The sequence below is a fragment of the Mytilus californianus genome, unplaced genomic scaffold (genome assembly GCF_021869535.1).
Source record: "Mytilus californianus isolate M0D057914Y unplaced genomic scaffold, xbMytCali1.0.p SCAF_16, whole genome shotgun sequence".
Taxonomy (NCBI): domain Eukaryota; kingdom Metazoa; phylum Mollusca; class Bivalvia; order Mytilida; family Mytilidae; genus Mytilus; species Mytilus californianus.
Window position 1 is genome coordinate 2,569,490 of NW_026262648.1, and position 12,371 is coordinate 2,581,860.

Genomic DNA, 12,371 nt, shown 5'->3' on the forward strand with positions numbered 1-12,371 from the left:
CCTGAAATGTTTTATTTTAAGGTAAATTGATTATTACTTCATATTGGTACATGATAAAGCCATAAGATCTTTTGCAAAATGTTGGGTGACATATGACCTTGAAAAATGTCAACCGGAAGTGACCTTGAGTAAACCGGAAGTAGTCATTTTTGCACTTATTTCATGTAGAAGTACATAGAAACCATATATTTTTTGAATGGTCATACATTAATCTATCATTTGAGACCGGAAGTGATATTTTATAAACCGGAAATAGCATATTATCTCCCTTATTACAGGCATAAGTATAAATAAACCATATATTTTTGGAATCAGTGTAAATAAAGCTATCATATGAGACCGAAAGTGACATTTTCTAAACCGGAAGTAGCCAATTATCTCCCTTTTTACAGGCAAAAGTATATATAAACCATATATTTTTGGAATCAGAGTAAATAAATCTATCATTTGAGACCGGAAGTTACATTTTTTAAACTGGAAGTAGCCAATTATCTCCCTTTTTACAGGCAAAAGTATATATAAACCATATATTTTAGGAATCAGTGTAAATAAAGCTATCATATGAGACCAGAAGTGACATTCTCTAAACCGGAAGTTGACAATTATCTCCCTTATTTCAGGCAAAAGTCTATAGAAACCATATGTTTATTGAATCAGTATGAAGAAACCTATGATTGGACGCTAATAGTAGCTTTGAGTAAACCAGAAATAGCTTCTCATCAATTATTGTGAAAATAGATGTGGAAAGACCTTCAATTGTTCTTTGAACAATTTGTTTTTAATTATTATTATTTTTATTATTATTATTTTTTTTTTTTTCTTCCGCCAAATTTTGTTCTTGCGATAAAGTTTCGCAATATGCTGCTTAGATATTTCTCATATTGTATTTTATAGTTTATGCGCTTTTAAATTTCACCCTGCTAAGCCGGACAATTATCTTTGTAAGAGTTATCTCCCTATTCACTGTTTATCAAGTGTGTGCATCTCCTTCGTAACAAAAAAAGATATCGACAAAATTCTTTTTCTAAATTGTTCGTTACATCCTCAGAAATTTTTGGCTAATTTGGATCGAAGCGATTCGATGAAATTTTATAGGAGTTATCTACCTTTATGAAATAAATTTGTCGTTATGTTTTTGTTACTCATAACCTGTAAGCCGTATAAACCTATAGTCTTTTTATTTAAGGTCCTTGGATCCTTACTTTGAAAATGAGGTCAAGGTCATGTTCTGAATTTTGTCTTTTGCTTGTTTTTGCATTTTCTCCGATATTTTTAATGTTATATATTAAAGAACAAGTGCAAAATGTTTGTTATATTGTGATGAAGATATGATACATTTGGTCTGAGACAATCCAGCGACATCTTATTGGAGTTATTGCCCCTGAAATGTTTTATTTTAAGGTAAATTGATTATTACTTCATATTGGTACATGATAAAGCCATAAGATCTTTTGCAAAATATTGGGTGACATATGACCTTGTAAAATGTCAACCGGAAGTGACCTTGAGTGAACCGGAAGTAGTCATTTTTGCACTTATTTCATGTAGAAGTACATAGAAACCAAATATTTTTTGAATGGTCATACATTAATCTATCATTTGAGTCCGGAAGTGATATTTTATAAACCGGAAATAGCATATTATCTTCCTTTTTACAGGCAAAAGTATATATAAACCATATATTTTTGGAATCAGTGTAAAAAGAGCTATCATATGAGACCGAAAGTGACATTTTCTTAACCGGAAGTAGCCAATTATCTCCCTTTTTACAGGCAAAAGTATATATAAACCATATATTTTTGGAATCAGAGTAAATAAATCTACCATTTGAGTCCGGAAGTGACATTTTTTAAACCGGAAGTAGCCAATTATCTCCCTTTTTACAGGCAAAAGTATATATAAACCATATATTTTTGGAATCAGTGTAAATAAAGCTATCATATGAGACCAGAAGTGACATTTTCTAAACCGGAAGTTGACAATTATCTCCCTTATTTCAGGCAAAAGTCTAAAGAAACCATATGTTTATTGAATCAGTATGAAGAAACCTATGATTGGACGCCAATAGTAGCTTTGAGTAAACCAGAATTAGCTTCTCATCAATTATTTAGAAAATTGATGTGGAAAGACCTTCAATTGTTCTTTGAACAATTGGTTTTTAATTATTATTATTTTTTTCTTCTTCCGCCACTTTTTTCTGACGGTGCTTTTTTGTTTCGCAAGATGTCGCTTAGATGTTTTGCATGTAATATCGAACAGTTATTACGATTTTGAAACCGACCCTGTTAAGCCGAACACTTTTTATTGGAAGAGTTATCTCCCCAAACACTGTTTTTCTTGTGTACAAATCTCCTTCGCAACCGTTTAAGATTACGATAAAAATTATTTCACCAATTTGCTCGTTATATCCTCAGGATCTTGAAAATAATTTTGACCGAAGCGATCCGGAAACTCTATGTGAGAGTTATTTCCCCTTCTGTATTTAGAATAAGTAAAATGTTATTGTAATTGGTAAACCATATGTGATAGAGACCTAGGGTCTTTTGATTTGAGGTCCTTGGTCCAAAAAAAAGAAAATAGGGTCAACGTCAAAGGTCAAGGTCATTTCTAAATTTGGATTTTGGCTTATTTTCACCTCTTTTCAAACACAATATTAGATATCGACAACATATTTTTACTTCATTGTTAGTTGCGACATGTCGTAACACATACATTTTGGTTTAAAGGGTACGCTTACATCAAATTAGAGTTTTCTCCCCTCTTTTATTTAAAAATATGCATATGGTGATATAACTCACGAACCAAATATAATTAAGATCTAGGGTCTTTTGATTTGAGGTCTTTGGTTGATGACCTTGAAATTGAGCTCAAGGTCATAGGTTAAATTGACGTTTTAGATTTTGACCTTGGCTTTTACCTCATATGTATACATGATAAATCCATGGGACTTTTTGCATTAGGTTTCAAGCCATTTAACCTTAGAAAAGCCAACCGGAAGTAACCTTGTGTAAACCGGAAGTAGCTTTTTTTTGTACTTAATTAATGTAATAGTTTATAGAACCAGATATTTTTGGTATCAGTGTCAATTAAACATTTGAATTATACCGGAAGTAACATTTTTCAAACCGGAAGTAACAAATTATCTTCCTTATTTAAAAAACATTGTATAGGAACCATATATTATTGGAATCAGCGTACAATAAGCTATCATTTGAAGCTGGAAGTGACATTTTAAAACGAATTTTACTATTTTCATATTAGAATACATGTTTTTTTTGTGGAAAGACCTTCAATTGGTCTCTGAACAATTGGTTTTTAATTTTTTTTTTCTTCCGCCTAATTTTGTTCTTGCGATAAATTATTGTTTCGCAATATGTTGCTTAGATATTTGGTATATGATATCGAACAGTTTATGCACCTTTGAAATTTACCCTGCGAAACCAAATAAATTTTTTTGTAGGAGTTTTCTCCCCGAACACTTTTTTCCTTGTGCACGCATCTCCTCCGTAACCGTAAAAGAAAGCGACAAATTTATTTTACCAAATTGCTCGTTATATCCTCAGGATGTTTTGTCAAATTTTGACTGAAGCGATACGTAAACTCCATATGAGAGTTATTTCCCCTTCTGTATTTGACATAAAGGATATATAAATGTATAGCATGAATGGTAAGTGATAGAGATCTAAGGAATATTGATTTGAGTTCCTAGGTTCATTTAAATGAAATTGAGGCCAAGGTCAAAGGTCAAGGTCATATTCTTAATTTTGACTTTTCCTTGTTATTTGATCTCCTCTGTCACTTTTAAAATTACAAATTACATTTGGTCTGAAATAATCCAATGATATCTTATATGAGTTATTGTCCCTGAAATGATTCAATTTAAGGTTAATTGATTATTACTCCAACTTGGTACATGATAAAGCCATAAGATCTTTTGCAAAATGTTGGGTGACATATGACCCTGAAAAATGTCAACCGGAAGTGACATTGAGTGAACCGGAAGTAGTAATTTTTGCAGTTATTTCACGTAGAAGTACATAGAAACCATATATTTTTTGAATGGTCATCCATTAATCTATCATTTGAGACTGGAAGTGATATTTTATAAACCGGAAGTAGCATATTATCTCCCTTATTATAGGCATAAGTATATATAAACCATATATTTTTGGAATCAGTTTAAATAAAACTATCATATGAGACCGGAAGTGACATTTTCTAAACCGGAAGTAGCCAATTATCTCCCTTTTCACAGGCAAAAGAATATAAAAACCATATTTTTTTGGAATCAGTGTAAATAAAGCTATCATATGAGACCGGAAGTGACATTTTCTAAACCGGAAGTTGACAATTATCTCCTTCATTTCAGGCAAAAGTCTATAGAAACCATACGTTTATTGAATCAGTATGAAGAAACCTATGATTGGACGCCAATAGTAGCTTTGAGTAAACCAAAATTAGCTTCTCATCAATTATTTACAAAATTGATGTGGAAACCCTTCAATTGTTCTTTGAACAATTGGTTTTTAATTTTTTTTTTTTCTTCCGCTTAATTTTGTTCTTGAGATAAATATTTGTTTTGCAATATGTCGCAAAACATCAAACATCAAACAGTTTATGCGCCTTTGAAATTAACCCTGCGTAACCAAATAATTTTCTTTGTAGAAGTTATCTCCCCGAACACTGTTTTCCTTGTGCACGCATCTCCTCCGTAACCGTAAAAGAAAGCGACAAATTTATTTTACCAAATTGCTCGTTATATCCTCAGGATGTTTTGTCCAATTTTGACCGAAGCGATACGTTAACTCCATATGAGAGTTATTTCGCCTTCTGTATTTGACATAAGGGATATATAAATGTATAGCATGAATGGTAAGTGATAGAGACCTAAGGTATATTGATTTGAGTTCCTTGGTTCATTTGAATGAAATTGAGGCCAAGGTCAAAGGTCAAGGTCATATTCTAAATTTTGACTTTTCCTTGTTATTTGATCTCCTCTGTCACCTTTAAAATTACAAATTAAAGAACTAGTGCAAAATGTTTGCTTAATTGTGATTAAGATATGATACATTTTGTCTGTAAAAATCCAATGATATCTTATAGGAGTTATTGTCCCTGAAATGATTCAATTTAAGGTTAATTGATTATTACTCCAACTTGGTACATGATAAAGCCATAAGGTCTTTTGCAAACTGTTGGTTGACATATGACCTTGAAAAAAGTAAACCGGAAGTGACCTTGAGTGAACCGGAAGTAGTATTTTTTCACTTATTTTATGGAAAAGTACCTAGAAACCATATATTTTTTGAATGATCATAGGTTAACCTATCATTTGAGACCGAAAGTGACATTTTATTAACCGGAAGTAGCATATTATCTTCCTTATTACAGGCATAAGTATATACATACTATATATTTTTGGAATCAGTGTGAATAAAGCTATCATATGAGACCGGAAGTGACATTTTCTAAACCGGAAGTTGGCAATTATCTCCCTTATTTCAGGCAAAAGTATATAGAAACCATTTATTCATTGAATCAGTATGAAGAAATCTATACTTTGACGCTATTAATAACTTTGAGTAAACCAGAAGTAGCTTTCTATCAATTATTTAGAAAATTGATGTGGAAAGACCTTCAATTGTTCTTTGAACAATTGGTTTTTAATTTTTTTTTTCTTCCGCCAAATTTTGTTCTAGCGAAAAATTTTTGTTTCGCAAGATGTCGCTTAGATGTTTCGTATATGATATCGAACAGTTTATGCGCCTTTGAAATTGACCCTGCTTAACCGAATACTTTTCTTTGTAGGAGTTATCTCCCCGAACACTGTTTTCCTTGTGCACGCATCTCCTCCGTAACCGTAAAAGAAAGCGACAAATTTATTTTACCAAATTGCTCGTTATATCCTCAGGATGTTTTGTCCAATTTTGACCGAAGCAATATGTAAACTCCATATGAGAGGTATTTCCCCTTCTGTATTTGACATAAGGGATATATAAATGTATAGCATGAATGGTATGTGATAGAGACCTAAGGTATATTGATTTGAGTTCCTTGGTTCATTTAAATGAAATTGAGGCCAAGGTCATATGTCAAGGTCATATTCTATATTTTGACTTTTCCTTGTTATTTGATCTCCTCTGTCACTTTTAAAATTACAAATTAAAGAACTAGTGCAAAATGTTTGCTTAATTGTGATTAAGATATGATACATTTGGTTTGACACAATCCAATGATATCTTATAGGAGTTATTGTCCCTGAAATGATTCAATTTAAGGTTAATTGATTATTACTCCAACTTGGTACATGATAAAGCCATAGGGTCTTTGCAAACTGTTGGTTGACATATGACCTTGAGAAGAACTGAACCGGAAGTAGTATTTTTGCACTTATTTCATGGAAAAGTACCTAGAAACCATATATTTTTGAATGATCATAGGTTAAACTATCATTTGAGACCGGAAGTGACATTTTATAAACCGGAAGTAGCATATTATCTTCCTTATTACAGGCATAAGTATATACAAACTATATATTTTTGGAATTAGTGTGAATAAAGCTATCATATGAGACCGGAAGTTGGCAATTATCTCCCTTATTTCAGGCAAAAGTATATAGAAACCATTTATTTATTGAATCAGTATGAAGAAATCTATACTTTGACGCTATTTATAACTTTGAGTAAACCAGAAGTAGCTTCCTATCAATTATTTAGAAAATTGATGTGGAAAGACCTTTAACTGTTCTTTGAACAATTGGTTTTTAATTATTAGGTCTTTCCACTTTTCTGTGGAAAGACCTATTGTATTTGTTCTGATTATTATTATTATTATTATTATTATTATTATTTTTTTTTTTCTTCCGCCAAATTTTGTTCTTGCGATAAATATTTGTTTCACAATATGTCGCTTAGATATTTCTCATATTGTATCGTATAGTTTATGCGCTTTTAAATTTCACCCTGCTAAGCCGGACAATTATCTTTGTAAGAGTTATCTCCCTATTCACTGTTTATCAAGTGTGTGCATCTCCTTCGTAACAAAAAAAGATATCGACAAAATTCTTTTTCTAAATTGTTCGTTACATCCTCAGGAATTTTTGGCTAATTTGGATCGAAGCGATTCGATGAAATTTTATAGGAGTTATCTACCTTTATGAAATAAATTTGTCGTTATGTTTTTGTTACTCATAAACTGTAAGCCGTACAAACCTATAGTCTTTTTATTTGAGGTCCTTGGATCCTTACTTCGAAAATGAGGTCAAGGTCAAAGGTCAAGGTCATGTTCTGAATTTTGTCTTTTGCTTGTTTTTGCATTTTCTCCGATATTTTTAATGTTATATATTAAAGAACAAGTGCAAAATGTTTGTTATATTGTGATGAAGATATGATACATTTGGTCTGAGACAATCCAGCGACATCTTATTGGAGTTACTGCCCCTGAAATGTTTTATTTTAAGGTAAATTGACTATTACTTCATATTGGTACATGATAAAGCCATAAGATCTTTTGCAAAATGTTGGGTGACATATGACCTTGAAAAATGTCAACCGGAAGTGACCTTGAGTAAACCAGAAGTAGTCATTTTTGCACTTATTTCATGTAGAAGTACATAGAAACCATATATTTTTTGAATGGTCATACATTAATCTATCATTTGAGACCGGAAGTGATAAATCATAAACCGGAAATAGCATATTATCTCCCTTATTACAGGCATAAGTATAAATAAACCATATATTTTTGGAATCAGTGTAAATAAAGCTATCATATGAGACCGAAAGTGACATTTTCTAAACCGGAAGTAGCCAATTATCTCACTTTTTGCAGGCAAAAGTATATATAAACCATATATTTTTGGAATCAGAGTAAAAAAATCTATCATTTGAGACCAGAAGTGACATTTTTTAAACCGGAAGTAGCCAATTATCTCCCTTTTTACAGGCAAAACTATATATAAACCATATATTTTTGGAATCCGTGTAAATAAAGCTATCATATGAGACCAGAAGTGACATTTTCTAAACCGGAAGTTGACAATTATCTCCCTTATTTCAGGCAAAAGTCTATAGAAACCATATGTTTATTGAATCAGTATAAAGAAACCTATGATTGGACGCCAATAGTAGCTTTGAGTAAAACAGAATTAGCTTCTCATCAATTATTTTGAAAATTGATGTGGAAAGACCTTCAATTGTTCTTTGAACAATTGGTTTTTAATTATTTTTTTTTTCTTCCGCCAAATTTTGTTCTTGCGATAAATATTTGTTTATCAATATGTCGCTTAGATATTTCTCATATTGTATCGTATAGTTTATGCGCTTTTAAATTTCATCCTGCTAAGCTGAACAATTATCTTTGTAAGAGTTATCTCCCTATTCACTGTTTATCAAGTGTGTGCATCTCCTTCGTAACAAAAAAAGATATTGACAAAATTCTTTTTCTAAATTGTTCATTACATCCTCCGGAATTTTTGGCTATTTTGGATCGAAGCAATTCGATGAAATTTTATAGGAGTTATCTACCTTTATCAAATAAATGTGTCGTTATGTTTTTGTTACTCATAAACTGTAAGCCGACTAAACCTATAGTTTTTTTATTTGAGGTCCTTGGATCGTAACTTCGAAAATGAGGTGAAGGTCAAAGGTCAAGGTCATGTTCTGAATTTTGTCTTTTGCTTGTTTTTGCATTTTCTCCGATATTTTTAATGTTATATATTAAAGAACAAGTGCAAAAAGTTTGTTATATTGTGATGAAGATATGATACGTTTGGTCTGAGACAATCCAGCGACATCTTATTGGAGTTGTTGCCCCTGAAATGTTTTATTTTAAGGTAAATTGATTATTACTTCATATTGGTACATGATAAAGCCATAAGATCTTTTGCAAAATGTTGGGTGACATATGACCTTGAAAAATGTCAACCGGAAGTGACCTTGAGTGAACCGGAATTAGTCATTTTTGCACTTATTTCATGTAGAAGTACATAGAAACCATATATTTTTTGAATGGTCATACATTAATCTATCATTTGAGACCGGAAGTGATATTTCATAAACCGGAAGTAGCATATTATCTCCCTTTTTACAGGCAAAAGTATATATAAACCATATATTTTTGGAATCAGTGTAAATAAAGCTATCATATGAGACCGAAAGTGACATTTTCTAAACAGGAAGTAGCCAATTATCTGCCTTTTTACAGGCAAAAGTATATATAAACCTATATTTTTGGAATCAGTGTAAATAAATCTATCATATGAGACCCGAAGTGACATTTTCTAAACCGGAAGTAGCCAATTATCTCCCTTTTTACAGGCAAAAGTATATATAAACCATATATTTTTGGAATCAGTGTAAATAAAGCTATCATATGAGACCGGAAGTGACATTTTCTAAACCGGAAGTAGCCAATTATCTCCCTTTTTAAAGGCAAAAGTATATATAAACCATATATTTTTGGAATCAGTGTAAATAAAGCTATCATATGAGACCGGAAGTGACATTTTCTAAACCGGAAGTTGACAATTATCTCCCTTTTTTCAGGTAAAAGTCAATAGAAACCATGTGTTCATTGAATCAGTATGAAGAAACCTATGATTGGACGCCAATAGTAGCTTTGAGTAAATCAGAATAAGCTTCTCATCAATTATTTAGAAAATTGATGTGGAAAGACCTTCAATTGTTCTTTGAACAATTGGCTTTTAATTATTATTATTATTATTTTTTTCTTCTTCCGCCACTTTTTTCTGACGGTGCTTTTTGGTTTCGCAAGATGTCGCTTAGATTTTTTGCATATGATATCGAACAGTTATTACGATTTTGAAACTGACCCTGTTAAGCCGAACACTGTTTTTCTTGTGTACGCATCTCCTTCGCAACCGTTAAAGATAACGACAAAATTATTTCACCAATTTGCTCGTTATATCCTCAGGATCTTAAGAATAATTTTGACCGAAGCAATCCGGAAACTCCATATTAGAGTTATTTCCCCTTCTGTATTTAAAATAAGTAAAATGTTATTGTAATTGGTAAACCATAAGTGATAGGGACCTAGGGTCTTTTGATTTGAGGTCCTTGGTCCAAAAAAAGGAAAATAGGGTCAAGGTAAAAGGTCAAGGTCATTTATAAATTTGGATTTGGGTTTATTTTCACCTCTTTTCAAACACAATATAAGATATCGACAACATATTTTTACTTAATTGTTAGTTGCGACATGTCATAACACATACATTTTGGTTTAAAGGGTACGCTTACATCAAATTAGAGTTTTCTCCCCTCTTTTATTTAAAAATATGCATATAGTGATATAACTCATGAACCAAATATAATTAAGATCTAGGGTCTTTTGATTTGATGTCCTTGGTTGATGACCTTGAAATTGAGCTCAAGGTCATTGTTTAAATTGACGTTCTAGATTTTGACCTTTGCTTTTACCTCATATGTATATACATGATAAAGCCATGGGACTTTTTGCATTAGGTTTCAAGCCATTTAACCTTAGAAAAGCCAACCAGAAGTGACCTTGTGTAAACCGGAAGTAGCCTCTTTTTGTACTTAATTAATATAAAAGTGTATAGAACCAGATATTTTTGGTATCAGTGTCAATTTAACGTTTGAATAATACCAGAAGTAACATTTTTCAAACCGGAAGTAACAAATTATCTCCTTTATTTAAAATGTATTGTAAAGAAACCCTATATTTTTGGAATCAGCGTACAATAAGCTATCATTTGACGCTGGAAATGACATTTTCAACCGAATTTTACTATTTTCATATTAAAATACATGTTTTTTTTTGTGGAAAGACCTTCAATTGTTCTTTGAACAATTGGTTTTTAATTATTATTATTTTTTTCTTCCTCCGCCACTTTTTTCTGACGGTGCTTTTTTGTTTCGCAAGATGTCGCTTAGATTTTTTGCGTATGATATCGAACAGATATCACGATTTTGAAACTCACCCTGTTTAGCCGAACACTTTTTATTGTAAGAGTTATCTCCCCAAACACGATTTTTCTTGTGTACAAATCTCCTTCGCAACCGTTAAAGATTACGACAAAATTATTTCACCAATTTGCTCGTTATATCTTCAGGATCTTAAAAATAATTTTGACCGAAGCAGTCCGGAGACTACATATGGGAGTTATTTCCCCTTTTGTATTTTTGATAAGAAAAATGTAGTTGTAGCTTGTAAACCATAAGTGATAAAGACCTAGGGTCTTTTGATTTAAGATCCTTGGTCCAAAAAAAAAGAAAATAGGGTCAAGGTCAAAGGTCAAGGTCATTTCTAAATTTGAGTTTTGGCTTATATTCACCTCTTTTCAAACACGATATAAGATATCGACAACATATTTTTACTTAATTGTTAGTTGCGACATGTCGTAACACAAACATATTGGTTTAAAGGGTGCGCTTACATCAAATTAGAGTTTTCTCCCCTCTTTATTTAAAAATATGCATATGGTGATATAACTCATGAACAAAATATAATTAAGATCTAGGGTCTATTGATTTGAGGTCCTTGGTTGATGACCTTGAAATTGAGCTCAAGGTCATAGGCTAAATTGACGTTCTAGATTTTGACCTTTGCTTTTACCTCATATGTATACATGATAAAGCCATGGGACTTTTTGCATTTAGTTGCAAGCCATATGACCTTGAAAAAGGAACCGGGAGTGACCCTGTGTAAACCGCAAGTAGCTATTTTTTTTGTACTTTTTGAATGTAAAAGTATATAGAACCATATATTATTGGAATCAGTGTCAATTAAACAGTTAAATAATACCGGAAGTAACCTTTTTCAAACCGGAAGTAACAAATTATCTCCCTTATTTAAAAAATATTGTATAGAAACCATATATGTTTGGAATCAGCGTACTATAAGCTATCATTTGACGCAGTTGATGACATTTTAAACCTTATTTTTACTATTTTCATATCAAAATTCTTGTTTTTTTTGTGGAAAGACCTTCAATTGTTCTCTGAACAATTGGTTTTTAATTATTATTATTTTTTTCTTCTTCCGCCACTTTTTTTCTGACGGTGCTTTTTTGTTTCGCAAGATGTCGCTTAGATTTTTTGTGTATGATATCGAACAGTTATTGCAATTTTGAAACTGACCCTGTTTAGCCGAATACTTTTTATTGTAAGAATTATCTCCCCAAACACTGTTTTTCTTGTGTACGCATCTCCTTCGCAACCGTAAAAGATTATGACAAAGTTATCTCTCCAATTTTTTCGCTATATCCTCAGGATCTTAAGAATAATTTTGACCGAAGCGGTCCGGAAACTACATATGAGAGTTATTTCCCCTTCTGTATTTAAAATAAGTAAAATGTAATTGTAATTGGTAAACCATAAGTGATAGGGACC